Source organism: Rhinopithecus roxellana, chromosome 3 (genome assembly GCF_007565055.1).
Source record: "Rhinopithecus roxellana isolate Shanxi Qingling chromosome 3, ASM756505v1, whole genome shotgun sequence".
NCBI lineage: Eukaryota > Metazoa > Chordata > Mammalia > Primates > Cercopithecidae > Rhinopithecus > Rhinopithecus roxellana.
In genome coordinates this window covers 149,497,973-149,512,409 of record NC_044551.1, presented here as the reverse complement: position 1 = coordinate 149,512,409, position 14,437 = coordinate 149,497,973, and the positions used below count along the sequence as shown (strand labels likewise).

Genomic DNA, 14,437 nt, shown 5'->3' with positions numbered 1-14,437 from the left:
GGGGTCTTGCTGTGTTGCCTAGACTGGTCACAAATTCCTGGCCTCAAGTAGTCCTCCCACCTCAGCCTCTCAGTGTGCTGAGATTCCAGGCATGAGTTACTGCACCTGGCCATTTTTACTTATTTTTTGAGACAAAGTCTCACACCGTCACCCAAGCTAGAGTGCAGTGGTGCAGTCTTGGCTCTCTGCAACCTCCACCTCCCAGGTTCAACTGATTCTCCTGCCTCAGCCTCCTGAGTAGCTGGGATTACAGGCGCCTGCCACCACGCCCAGCTAATTTTTGTGTTTTTAGTAGAGATGGGATTTCACCACATTGGTCAGGCTGGTCTCGAACTCCTGACCTTAAGATGTGCCTGCCTCAGCCTTCCAAAGTGCTGGGATTACAGGTGTGAGCCACCTTGTCTGGCCCATGTTTACATTTTTAAATGGTCGGAAAAAGTCTTTTTTTTAGCAAGTGAATATTTTAGGAAACTCAGATTTCTCGCTCTCTCTCTCTCTTTTTTTCCCCTGAGATGGAGTCTTGCTCTGTTGTCCAGGCTGTGCAGTGGTGTGATCTCGGCTCACTGCAACCTCTGCCTCCCAGGTTCAAGTGATTCTCCCTGCCTCAGCCTCCCGAGTAGCTGGGACTACAGGCCTGCGCCACCATGCCTAGCTAATTTTTGTAGTTTGGGTAGAGATGGGGTTTTGCCATGTTGGCCAGGCTGGTCTTGCACTTCTGACCTCTGGTAATCTGCCTGCCTTGACCTTCCAAGGTGCTGGGATTACAGGCATGAGCCACCGGGCCCGGCCAGGAAACTCAGATTTCAATGCCCATAAATAAAGTTTTATTGGAACACAGATAGCACACCCATTTGTTTATGTATTGTCTGTGGCTGCTTTTGCTGCTGTGATGGCAGAATTTAGTAATTGTGACTATATGGCCTGCCAAACCTGAAATATTTACTTCTCTAAAAACATTTGTTGAATCCTGCCTTAGCAGATCAAATGGGCCTTAGTGGATACTTGGGTTTGAGGATTTTCTTAGCGTTGAGCAGTTAGTTACAAGGTCCCTATTTACTGTGGTGGCTGTTAGGGTTTTTTGTTTGTAGAATATATATATTTGTGTAATACATATGTGTATAATACACACATATATTACATATATTACATGTATTATATATTTATATTACACATCTTGTGCATTATATATACTATAAAATATAGTAAATATGGTATATATTATATATAGTACATATAGCGTATGTTATATGTAGTATATATAATATACTCTGCTGTATATTATATACTATATAATCTATGTAATACATGTTGTATATTTTTTAATATATATATATATATTTTTCTTTTGAGACAGAGTCTCGCTCTGTTGCCCAGGCTGGAGTGCAGTGGCACGATCTTGGCCCACTGCAACCTCTGCCTTCCGGGTTCAAGTGATTTTCCTGCCTCAGCCTCCTGAGTAGCTGGGATTATAGGCGCATGCCACCACTCCTGTCTAATTTTTGTATTTTTAGTAGAGATGGAGTTTCACCATGTTGATCAGGCTGGTCTTGAACTCCTGACCTCGTGATTTGCCCGCCTCGGCCTCCCAAAGTGTTGGGATTACAGGCGTGAACCACCACACCCGACCTGTATAGTTATAGGTACACTATTATGTAGTATACTATGCAAGTGAGCATTACCGCCTAAGCTCTGCTTCCTATCAGATCAGATTCTCATAGTGATATGGACAGGAGGCAGGGAAATACTGGCCAGAAGAGGGTGGGATACCTGGTGAGGGCCCCTCAAGCCTGGACCCATAGCCCTAAATAAGAACTTCACATCCCTGTTTTCCTGCCTGAATGTTGCCTTTTCCATAACCACCCTGGCCTGCCACGCGCCCCCACCCAGTATCCATAAAAACCCCAAGCTCCACTAGCAGAGGAACAGAGTGGTATGGCAGAGAAGGAGAGAAGAGAAGTAGAGAAGAGAAGCAGCAGCTGGATACCAGAGACTATGGGTTGGAGAGGATTTCAGCTAGGGACAGCTGAGCTCCAGGGGAAGGTTATCTTCCCACTCCATCCCTTTTCCAGCTGCCCATCCTGCTGAGAGCCACTTCCACCACTCAATAAAATTTCTGCATTCACCATCCTTTAAGTTCATGTGACCTGATTCTTCTTGAATACCAGAGAAGAACCTGGGTACCAAGAAAGCAGGATGTGAAAGGCTATCACCCTGACCTTCCACTGAGCTTAACACTTAGCCATCCATGGACAGCAAATGATAAAAGAGCATTGTTTGTAACACACACTGTCTGGGGCTCCAGAGGTCGTGGGCAACCACCCCTAGATGCTGCCATGGGCCGGGATGGGGTTCATTCCTGCTGGCACCCAAAGGCTCCTGCACCCACTCACCCTGTGTGCTCCCCCTCCCGCAGGGGGTTTGAGCATGGTGGGTAAGCAAGTGAGCCACCTCTGTCACAAGTCATGTGGTGGGGTCGAGGGAACTATACCGTGTCAATAGGAGCTCAAACCCTGTTGTGAACTGCACATGCAAGAGATCTAGGTTGCATACTGCTTCTGAGAATCTAACTAATGCCTGATGATCTGAGGTGGAATGGTTTTCTTTCAAAATCATCTCCCTGCAACCCCTGTCCATCCATGGAAAAATTGTCTTTTGTGAAACTGGTCCCTGGTGCCAAAAAGATTGGGGACTGCTCATCTGCATGATTTTCCTGAATCTGGAATGCGTACCGCGTGTTCCAGAAGCCCAGGAAAAGGCCCTTGGAACTGGAAGGGACTGGTAGAAAGTATGAGATTAATCTGATGAGGAGACAAGAGTCAGATCAAGTAGAATATTGTAAGCCGTGTTAAGGACTTTAAAATTTACCTAAAGTTTATCTTAAGGTAAATGGAAAGCTTATTTAAAAATTTTAAGCAGGAATTAGGCAATCTGACCTGATTTGCGTCTTAGAAAGATTACTTTGGCTGCTGTGTGGCATATAAAGAGAGACCGAGGGAAGTAGAAGTCCAATTAGAAAGGCTATAGCGTTTATTCAAGCCAAAGATAAAATGTTGTGTGTTTTGAACTGTGGCAGTGGAAAAATAAGTGAGGAGGGAGATTCAAAATATATTTTGGAGGTTATGGTGATGGATTGGATTTGGAAAGAGATTGAAGGAAGAATTCAGCAAAAGCAGTTGGCTGGCTGGATACACTACTATTAGGATGAAGATCACTGGAGAAGGAGTGGTTGGCGGTAAGGGAAAGCAGATCAGAAAATTAATTTTAGATGTATTAAGATTGAGATTTTTGGGACTGGGCATGGTGACTCATTACAAAGTTACTGTACTCCCAGCACTTTGGGAGACTGAGGTGGTAGGATTACTTGAGGCCAGGAGTTTGGGACCGGCCTGGGCAATATAATGAGATCTTGCCTCTACAAAAAATTAAAAAGAAAAAAAAATTATCTAGGTGTGGTGTCATGCACTCTTTAGTCCCAGCTACTCAGGAGGCTGAGGTGGGAGGATCACTTACCTAAGGAGTTTGAGGTTACAGTGAACTATGATTGCACCACTGCACTCCAGCCTAGGTGACAGACTGAGACCCTGTCTCTGAAAAATAAAAAATTAAAATAAAAACAAAAAAAGAGATATCTTAGTTTTGAAGCCTTTGGGATTAAAAAAAGGTACACTTTTTTTCTTTTTTTTTTTTTTTTTAATAGAGAGATTCTCCCTATGTTGCCTAGGCTGGTTTTGAACTCCTGAGCTCAAGCAGTCCTCTTACCTTGCCTTCCCAAAGTGCTGAGATTACAGGCATGAGACATAGTGCCTAGCCCTGATTTAGATTTCTTAGATAGCCAAAGAGCACTGTCAAACAGGTCCCTGGATGTGCGGTTTTGTATTTCAGAAGAGAAAGTATCATGGGGAGCATATGTGGGCATTCTGGTTGTAGGCATAGAGTTGTTTTTTTTTTTTTTTTTTTTTTTTTTTGAGATGGAATCTCACTCCGTCACTTTAGCTAGAGTGCAGTGGCACAATCTTGGCTCACTGCAGCCTCTGCCTCCCAGGTTCAAGTGATTCTTATGCTTCAGCCTCTCAAGTAGGTGGAATTACAGGCATGCACCACTATGCCCAGTTAATTTTTTTTGTATTTTTAGCAGAGACAGAGTTTTACCATGTTGGCCAGGCTGGTGTTAGACTCCTGACCTCAAGTAATCTGCCCGCCTTGGCCTCCCAAAGTGCTGGGATTACAGGTGTGAGCCACTGCGCCTGGCCACATAGAGATATTTTAAGCTTTGGGAATGTAAGGAAAGGATATAAAATGAATGAGAATAAGACCCATGGCTGAGCACCAGAGGAGCACCAATTTTGAAGATGTCTGGTAGGTAGGATGGGAAGAGCCAGAGGAGCTGGGGACACTGGGAAGGCTAAGTGTTACAGAAGCCAAAGAGTGTATCAAGGAGAAATAAGTGGCTGAATGTATTGAATGATAAGTCAAGTAAAATGGTAAAATATCTGTTGGATTTAGCAATATGGAAGTTGCTAATGATCTTGGCAAAGAAATACGATGTGGGAAATTGTAAACAGAATGTTGGGAAATTGGAAACAGTAGAATGTTGAATAGTGATTGGATACAGCATTTTGGAAAGTATTAATAATTTGGCTGTATCTACTAAAGTTGAAAATGCTCATCCTCTGCAGCCCAGTAGTTCCACTTCTAGCTGTCTATTCTAGAAGAACTCTCACTCATTGGTGTGAAGAGATGTGCATAAAAATGATCATTTAGTATTGTTTTTAATGGCAGAGAAAGGGGAAACTACCTAAATATGTGTCATCTGGAGAGTAGATAAGTAAACTGTGTGGATACACAGTGAAAATAAATAAACTGCAGCAATGGATTAACCTTGTAATGCTGAGCATTAAAAAAATTGAGTTGTTAAGAGTATACCTTTTTAATAACATTGAAAAAATATGTAAAACAATTCAGTTTCTTATTTAGAGATACATACATAAGTAGTAAAAGTATAAAGAAATTCCTGACTTGGCGTGATGACTCATGCCTATAATCCCAGCACTTTGGGAGGCCAAGGTGGGCTGATCACTTGAGGTCAGGAGTTTGAGACCCCATCTCTACTGAAAATACAAAAATTAGCCTGGTGTCGTGGCAAATGCCTGTAGTCCCAGCTACTCAGGAGGCTGAGGCAAGGAGAATTGCTTGAACCTGGGATGCGGAGGTTGCAGTGAGTTGAGATCGTGCCACTGCATTCCAGCCTGGGGAACCAAGTGAGACTCTGTCTCAAAAAAAAAAAGAAAAGAAATTCCTGAGAATGATTGACACCAAAATCAGAATAGTGTCTACTGCTTATAGGGGGAGAGAGTACTTGGAGATGTGATCCAGGAGAAGTACACGGTAGCCTTCTACTATGTTGGTAATGCTTTATTTCCTAAGGTGGTTGTTTGATGGGTAGCACAACTGTTCACTGTATTGGTCCTTACCTTTTGGGATAACATTTTATCAAATGAATGGTTGCTGAGGAAGTGGAGAATCACCAGAAGTCCTTTTGAGAAGCTTGGCTGGAGAGAGTTGGGGGCCAGTGAAGACTTTTTTTTTTTTGAGACAGAGTCTCACCTTGTTGCCCAGGCTCTGGAGTGCAGTGTCGCAATCTCTGCTCACTGCAACCTCTGCCTCCTGGTTCAAGCGATTCTCCTGTTTCAACCTCCTGAGTAGCTGGGTCTACAGGTGTGCACCACCCTGCCCAGCTAATTGTAATTTTAGTAGAGACAGGGTTTTGCCATGTTGGCAGGCTGATCTCAAACTCCTGGCCTCAAGTGATCTGCCCGTCTCAGCCTCCCAAAGTGCTGGGATTACAGCAGTCATGAGCCACCATCCTGGCCTTTTTAAACTCTTTTTTAAAGAATATGTTTGAATGCTGATGGAAAGGATTCAAAGGATTCATTAGAGATGGAGAAGTTGAAGTTATTTGAGAAAAAGTCACGACTGCTAAAGGTCTAGAAGACAGCAAAATGGGGATAATTGTTCTTTGTTAGGAAGATTCGAGTTTTTTTCCTTTGTCACTGGGAGGGAGGAGAATAGATGTAGACGCTGATAGTTTGAAAGCTGATCGTTGATTGATAAAAATATTTTTCTTCCATTGTTTTTTAGTTTTATTTTATTTTTGACATGGAGTCTCGCAGTGTCGCCTGGGCTGGAGTGCAGTGGGGCGATCTTGGCTCACTGCAACCTCTGCCTCCTGGATTCAAGCGATTCTCCTACCTCAGCCTCCCGAGTAGCTAGGATTACAGGCACCCACCACCATGCCTGGCTTGTTTGTTTGTTTATTTATTTATTGAGACGGAGTTTCACTCTTGTTGCCCAGGCTGGAGTGCAGTGACACAATCTCGGCTCACTGCAACCTCTGTCTCCCGGGTTCAAGCGATTCTCTTGCCTCAGCCTCCCAAGTAGCTGGGATTGCAGGCATGTGCCACCATTCCCGGCTAATTTTGTATTTTTAGTAGAGACATGTTGGTCAGGTTGGTCTGGAACTCCCACCCTCAGGTGATCCGTCTGCCTCAGCCTCCCAAAGTGCTGGGATTACAGGTGTGAACATCGCACCCGGCCAGGCCCAGCTAATTTTTTGTATTTTTAGTTGAGATGGGATTTCACTATGTTGGCCAGGCTGGTCTCAAACTCCTGACCTCGTGATCCACACCCCTCGGCCTCCCAGAGTGCTGAGATTACAGGCATGAGCCACCTTGCCTGGCGGCTTTTTATTTTCATTTATTTATTTTTAAGACCGGGTCTTGCTCTGTTGTTGGCCGAGCTGGAGTACAGTGGCACAAACATAGCTCACTGCAGCCTCAAACTCCTGGGCTCAAGTGGTCCTTCTGCCTCAGTCTCCACGTAGCTAGGACTACAGGCATGCACCACCTTGCCTGGCTAATTTTTACTTTTTTTTTTTTTTTGAGACGGAGTCTCGCTCTAGGGCGGTGGCGCCATCTCTGCTCACTGCAAGCTCCGCCTCCCGGGTTCATGCCATTCTCCCACCTCAGCCTCCAGAGTAGCTGGGACTACAGGCACCCGCCATCACGCCTGGTTAATTTTTGTGTGTGTGTATGTTTTTAGTAGAGACCAGGTTTCACCGTGTTAGCCAGGATGGTCTCGATCTCCTGACCTCATGATCTGCCTGCCTCGGCCTCCCAAAGTGCTGAGATTACAGGCTTGAGCCACCGTGCCCGGCCTAACTTTTACGTTTTTTAAGAGATGAGGTCTCACTTTGTTGCCCAGGCTGGTCTGGAACTCCTGGGCTCAAGTGGTCTTTCCACATTGGCCTCCCAAAGTGCTGAGATTGCAGGTGTGAGCCACTGGGCCTGGCCCATTGTTTCTTAAAGCAGAAAAATAATTTATTCCAAAAGATGGCAGAGAGCCATGTATGATGGCTCATGCCTGTAGTCTGAGCTACTCTGAAGGCTGTGGCAGGAGGATTGCTTGAGCCAAGGAGTTTGAAACAAGCCTGGGCAACGTGGCAAGACCCATCTCAAAAAAAAAAAAAAAAAAGACAAAAGATGGCAGAAATAAGATTTTCATCCTGAAAATATAATTTGGTGTAGTTTTGTTGGGACAGATCTTTCCTCTCAACATGCCTTCCTACCGACTGCCCCACTGGAGTCTTGTTTGTCTAACAGCAGTTTTTAGACCCTTCACTGATTCTCATGTTTTGATAAGGCAAGAGCCATCTTCAAATCTATAAATTCCAAGGGATAGATTAATATATTTCTCAGAAGAGAGCATCTTCTGACTTACAGGAGTCCATAAACATTGTGTGGAATCAGCATAGTTTAGGTTAAGTACACACATAATTCATCAAAGTGTAAATCAGGTGAAGGAAAAAAATACTGCATTGTGAAAAAGAAAATTCAAATGTGTTATGAACATTTAAGGCAGCTGATGCCCCAAATAGGCAAAGTCAAAGAAGGTGGCCTGCATTTGGAGGTAATTTTGCATCCAAAAAGGAATTCACTTTCTTGATTTCAATCACTGAACACTGTAGAACGTGTCTTCTTCCTCAAGGCCAATGATGCTTCAGATACCAGGTGGTTTCATCTTTCAAGCATGTTGCATAGAGAGGGTTGCACTAGGCCAGAATTGCAGTCAGCCAAAAGAGCAGCAAACTGAACAGCTCACCGTCATGGTGATGATGACTCCCCAGTTAGGCCCCTTAGGGATGAACCAGGGCACAAAGAAGCCAGCAAAGCCCCAGGACATGCTCATCACTGTGAGGCCATGATATACCATCTTTGCTGCTGGAGCTGCCTCTCTCTGATTTTTAGTATTCTGTTTTTTAATCTTTGTCCATTAAGACAAGGTTATTTGTGAATGGAAATTAGGATTGTGGGGAGTCATAGAACTTCATGAAATACTTGTGAGGAATGGGAAAGAGCATTCATCAGAGAAAAATAGTACAGTTTCACTTTGGGAGGCCGAGGTGGGCAGATCATGAGGTCAGGAGATTGAGACCATCTTGGCCAACATGATGAAACCCTGTCTCTACTAAAATACAAAAGGTTAGCTGGGCATGGTGGCATGCGCCTGTAGTCCCAGCTACTCGGGAGGCTGAGACACAAGAATTGCTTGAACACAGGAGGTGGAGGTTGCAGTGAGCCGAGATCGTGCCACTGCACTCCAGCCTGGCGACAGAGCAAGACTCCAGCTCAAAAAAAAAAAAAAAAAAAAAAACACAATTTCTGGGAAACTTTGAGGGTCCAATTGAGAGTGATTTATGAAATACAATGAGAAATTCAGATAATGCATAAGGATGTGATGAAGAAAGCAAAAATGTGTGGAATTGTTATCTTTGCTTTCATGTTTTTCACTACATTATTTTAAACCTGAAGGCTATAGAAGTCTCATGACTAACTTTGAGGCAAAGGTCCTTCTGTGCTGAATATTGTCTTGGGACCTGATGTTTTGTTATTGGCTTTGATCTCTAAGTGTACAACCTTTGTTTCCCTGACTTGCAGGAAGGGACCTCTTCAGACTGTCTCATGGGTAGAGAAATCTTACCAAATGAGGCCAACGGGGATTACGTACTGTTGAGGCTTTGTGCTTTAACATAGTGCATTGTGGTAAAGTTACAGTTTAATAGCAGTTGTAATATACTGAATTTGAAAATAATTGAAATCTTAGCTTAAACCTCATTTTGACTTTCGGAGTTTAAATCACTCAATAATCTTATAGCTGAATGGCTCCGTTTTTCAGTAGGATAGTTATTCTAAGACACTAAGTGAAAAAAAAAATTGTAACAAATTCTGACCTCTACTTGAATGGGGAAAGTTAGAGTACATATTTTACACTAAACTGTTTTCTTTTCTTTTTTTGGGGGGCGGGGGACAGAGTCTCACTCTGTTGTGCAGGCTGGAGTGGAGTGGCAGAATCTTGGCTCACTGCAACTTTCGCCTCCCAGATTCAAATGATTCTCTTGCCTCAGCCTCCCGAGTAGCTGGTACTACAGGTGCATGTCACCACACCCGACTAAATTTTGTAGTTTTAGTAGAGATGGGGTTTGGCCATGTTGGCCAGGCTGGTCTCGAACTTGTGACCTCAAATGATCCACTGCCTCAGCCTCCCAAAGTGCTGGGATTACGGGTGTGAGCCACAATGCTCGGCTGTTTAAAAATTTTTTAAAATTAAAATTGTAAAAAGTCACGAAGTGTTTTATATACTTATTTATTTATTTGAGACAGAGTCTTATTCTGTCGTCACAAAGTGCAGTGGTGTGATCTTGGCTCACTGCAATCTCTGCCTCCCGGTTCAAGCAATTCTTGTGCCTCCGCCTCCCAAGTAGCTGGGACTACAGGAGCATGCCACCACGCCTGACCTAAAATGTTTTATAACTAATGTATGTGTTTATAAAAAAATTATAGAATGAAATTCATAGGAATACACATTTAAATTTTTATTTTTACGGTGTACTAATTTTTTTATTGTGGCAAAATGTATATAACATAAAATGTACTATTTTAATAATTTTACAGATACAATTCAGTGGCATTAAGTACATTCACAGTATTGTACACATCAACACTGTTTCCAGAACTTTTTCATCATCCCAAACAGAACCTCCCCACCTCTATTCTATTTTCTGTCTCTATGAATTTGTCTATTCCAGGTGCCTCATATTAAGTAGAATCATACAATATGTGTCCTTTTGTGTCTAACTTATTTCACATAGCATCATGTTTTCAAGGTTCATCTATGTTGTAGCACGTATCAGAATTTCATTCCTTATGGCTAAACAGTATTCTATTGTATATATATACCACACGTTGCTTCTCTGTGTTGATGGATCACCATCTGTTGATGGACACTTGGGTTGTTTCCATCTTTTGGCAATTGTGAATGATGCCACTGTGAACATTGGTGTACGTGGATCTGTTTGAGTCTCTGCTTTCAGTTCTTTTGGATATATTCCTAGGAGTAAAATTGCTGGATCCTATGGTAATTATTTGTTAAAAGTTTTTGAGGAACTGCCAATCCATAGCAGCTGCACCATTGCACATTCCCACCAGCAGTGCACAAAGGTTCCAGTTTGTCTACATCATCACCAACATGTGTTATTTTGTGATTTTGTTTTTATCATAGCTATCCTAATGGGTGTGGAGTGATATTGTGGGTTTTTTTCTCATTAAACTTTACTTGTTTATTCTTTTTTTGAGACGGAGTTTTGCTCTTGTTGCCCAGGCTGCAGTGCAGTGGCACAACTTGGCTCACCGCAACCTCCGCCTCCCGGGTTCAAGTGATTCTCCTGTCTCAGCCTCCTGAGTAGCTGGGATTACAGGCATGTGCCACCACGCCTGGCTAATTTTGTATTTTTAGTAGAGACGGGGTTTTTCCACGTTGGTCAGGCTAGTCGCGAACTCCTGACCTCAGGTGATCCGCCCACCTCAGCCTCCCAAAGTGCTAGGATTACAGGCATGAGCCACCGTGCCCGGCCTGTTTATTTTTATTTTTATTTTATTTCATTTTATTTTATTTTGAGATGGAGTCTTGCTCTGTCGCCCAGGCTGGAGTGTAGTGCAGTAGCGCAATCTCGGCTCACTGCAACCTCCCTCCACCTCCTAGGTTCAAGCAATTCTCCTGTCTCAGCCTCCCAAAGTAGCTGGGATTACAGGTGCCTGCCACCATGCCCAGCTAATTTTTGTATTTTTAGTAGAGATGGGGTTTCACCATGTTGGCCAAGCTGGTCTTGAACTCCTGATCTAAGGTGATCCGCCCGCCTTGGCCTTCCGAGTGCTGGGTTTATAGGCATGAGCCACAGCGCCCGGCCTTGCTTGTTTATTTTTAAAACTAGGCAGTCAACTGTGATAGTGAGAAGGGGTCAAAGACTAGAACAAGGAGTTCAGTCTATAACTTGACTGTGAATAATCAGTTGAGATAACTGACTACCTTGGAACCAGCCTCTCATTAAACTTTGTTTCATGGGTCTCAAAATTCTGAGATGGATTCTTGGTCCTGTTGCTTCCGTTAAACAGTACTAATTTTAAAAACTAGTAATTTAAAACTGCCATGTGAAAAAAACTCAAAGTGGATCACAAAACAGTCATATTTTCCTTCTGAAGGTTTTACCATGCACTGTTATCATTAACCAGTCTCTTACTGTTAAACTTAAATGGCCAATCGAAACAAACAGTTCTGAGACTGTTCTTCTACCATTGATTGAGACTGGGGTGGCAGGTATTAGGGATGATATTCATTTAGTCTTCTGAGCTTTCTGAGCAGACTCGATGATATTGCCAGGTCCAGGAGCCTTCTTGTCCACTGTTTTTTTTTTTTTTTAATTAAAAAAAATTTTTTTCGAGACAGAGTTTTACTCTTGTTGCCCAGGCTGGAGTGCAATGGTGTGGTTATGGCTCACTGCAACCTCCATCTCCCATGTTCAAGTGATTCTCCTGCCTCAGCCTCTCAAGTAGCTGGGATTACAGGTGCCTGCCACCATACCTGGCTAATTTTTGTATTTTTAATAGAGATGGGGTTTCACTCTGTTGACCAGGCTGGTGTCGAACTCCTGACCTCAGGTTATCTGCCTGCCTCAGCCTCCCAAAGTACTGGGATTACAGGCGTGAGCCACAGCACCTGGCCATTTTTTAATTTTTTGAGAGTCTCACTCTGTCACCTAGGCTGGAGTGCAGTGGTGCTATCTTGGCTTATTTGAACTTCCACGTCTCAGCTCAAGCATTCCCCAGACCTCAGTTTCCTGAGTAGCTGGGACCACAGATGCATGCCACTACACCCAGCTAATTTTTTGTATTTTTGGTAGAGATGGGGTTTCACCATGTTGCCCAGGCAGGTCTCAAACTCCTGAGCTCAAGTGATTCTCCTGCCACAGTTTCCCAAAGTGCTGGGATTACAGGCATGAACCACTGTGCCTGGCCTTATCCTCTGTTTTGATGACACCCACAGCAACTGGCTGTCTTGCATTATGAACAACAAAACAACCCAGAGGAGGATAGTCAGAAGCTCTCAACACGCATGGGCTTGACAGGAACCACATCAAAGATGCGAGTATTACCAGATTTCAAGAATTTAGGGCCATCTTTCAGCTTACCACAATGGCAATCAGTCTTTCCCTTCAGCTCAGGAAACTTGCAGGCAGTGTGAGCCATGTGGCAGTCCATTACAGGAGCATAGCCAGCACTGATTTAGATTGAGTGGTTCAGGATAATCACCTGAGCAGTGAAGCCAGCTGCTTCCATTGGTGGGTCATTTTTCCTGTCACCAGCAACATGGCCATGATGAACATTTTTGACAGATATGTTCTTGATATTGAAGCCCCCATTGTTTCCAGGAAAAACTTCACTCAAAGCTTCATGGTATATTGCAACAGATTTGGCTTTAGTTGTAGCATTGACTGGAGCCAAGGTGACCGCTTGGAGAGCGGTCTTTGGAGAGACAGACACAAGGGCTTGTCAGTTAGACAAGTTGGTGGTAGGATGCAATCCAGAGCTTCAAGCAGAGTGTTTACACTAACATTGCCATCTTTATAGGTGACTTTCCATCCCTTGAACCAAGGCATGTTAGCACTTGGCCCCAGCATGTTGCCATCGTTCCAACCAGAAATTGGCACAAATGCTACTGTGTTGGGGTTGTAGCCAACTTTCTTATTGTAAGTGCTGACTTCCTTAACCATTTCCTTGTATCTCTTCTGTCTGTAGGGTGGCTAAGTGGAATCCATTTTGTTAACTCCAACAATTAGCTATTTCACATTCAGTATGTAAGTCAGAAGGAGATGCCAGCTTCAAATTCACCAGCTGCAACAATCAGGGTCACACAGTCAGCCTGAGATGTGCCTGTGATCATGTTTTTTTTAAATGTCTTTGTCTTGGGGCATCAACTAGTTACATAATACTTTCTGGCCTCAAGTTCCCACAGGGAACTATCATCAGTACCACCACCCTCACACTTAGCTTTCAGTTTATCCAAGACCCAGGTGTACTTGAAGGACCCCTTTCCCATCTCAGTAGCCTTGTAGAGACTGGGTCTCATCATGTGGCCCAAGGTGGTCTTGAACTCCTGAACTCAAGGGATCCTCATGCCTCGGCCTCCCACAATGCTGGGATTACAGGCATGAGCCACTGCACCCAGGTGATAAATGGTGTTTTGTCAAGCGGCAGGATTAATAATACCTGACATGGGCCAGGTGCGGTGGCTCACACCTGTAATCCCAGCACTTTGGGAGGCTGAGGCGGGCGGATCACCTGAGGTCGGGAGTTTGAGACTAGCCTGACCAACATGTAGAAACCCTGTCTCTACTTAAAATACAAAATTAGTCTAGCATGGTGGCGCATGCCTGTAATCCAAGCTACTCAGGAGGTTGAGGCAGGAGAATCACTTGAACCCAGGAGGTGAAGGTTGCGGTGAGCCGTGATGGTGCCATTGCACTCCAGCCTGGGCAACAAGAGCGAAACTCCCATCGTGGGGGAAAAAAAAAAAAAAAAGATCAAAAGGACTGAGTTCAGGGGGCTTCCAGAAAGGTAAGCTAGAACATGTTCATGTGCTGAGAGGGTGGCACACCATTCTCCAAGGGAATTGAAGCTCCTACAACATTGTACATCTCACCTCTGTAACTCTTTATTTTACTGTTTATTTATATCCTTTAAAATAACGTTTGTAAGAGTCCAGTGACCAGGTTTCCATTCATTCTGTGAGCTTCTCTAACAAATTATTAAAACCAAAGGAAGGGATTGCAGAATCCCAATTTTTAGCCAGTTGGTCAGAAGCACAGGTAAAACAACCTGGGACTTGGGATTGACATCAACAGTGGGGGGCAGCCTTAGGGACTGAACCCTCACTCAACCTATGGGGTCTGACATTATCTCCAGGTAGGAGATAGAGGACACCCAGCTGGTATTTTCTGAAGAGTTGATTGCTTACTTTTTCTTTTAATTTGAGATGGAGTCTTGCTCTG

General features: G+C 43.8%; 1 protein-coding gene and 2 pseudogenes across 3 annotated transcripts in view; 1 reads left to right on the top strand and 2 right to left on the bottom strand.

The window, feature by feature from the left end:
• The window catches only part of AFF4 (AF4/FMR2 family member 4), an 89,986-nt gene that overhangs the window by 6,744 nt on the left and 68,805 nt on the right, over positions 1 to 14,437 (top strand). The window lies entirely within an intron of this gene.
• On the bottom strand, positions 8,039 to 8,268 carry LOC115896435 (annotated as a pseudogene).
• Positions 11,723 to 13,518, bottom strand: LOC104659860 (annotated as a pseudogene).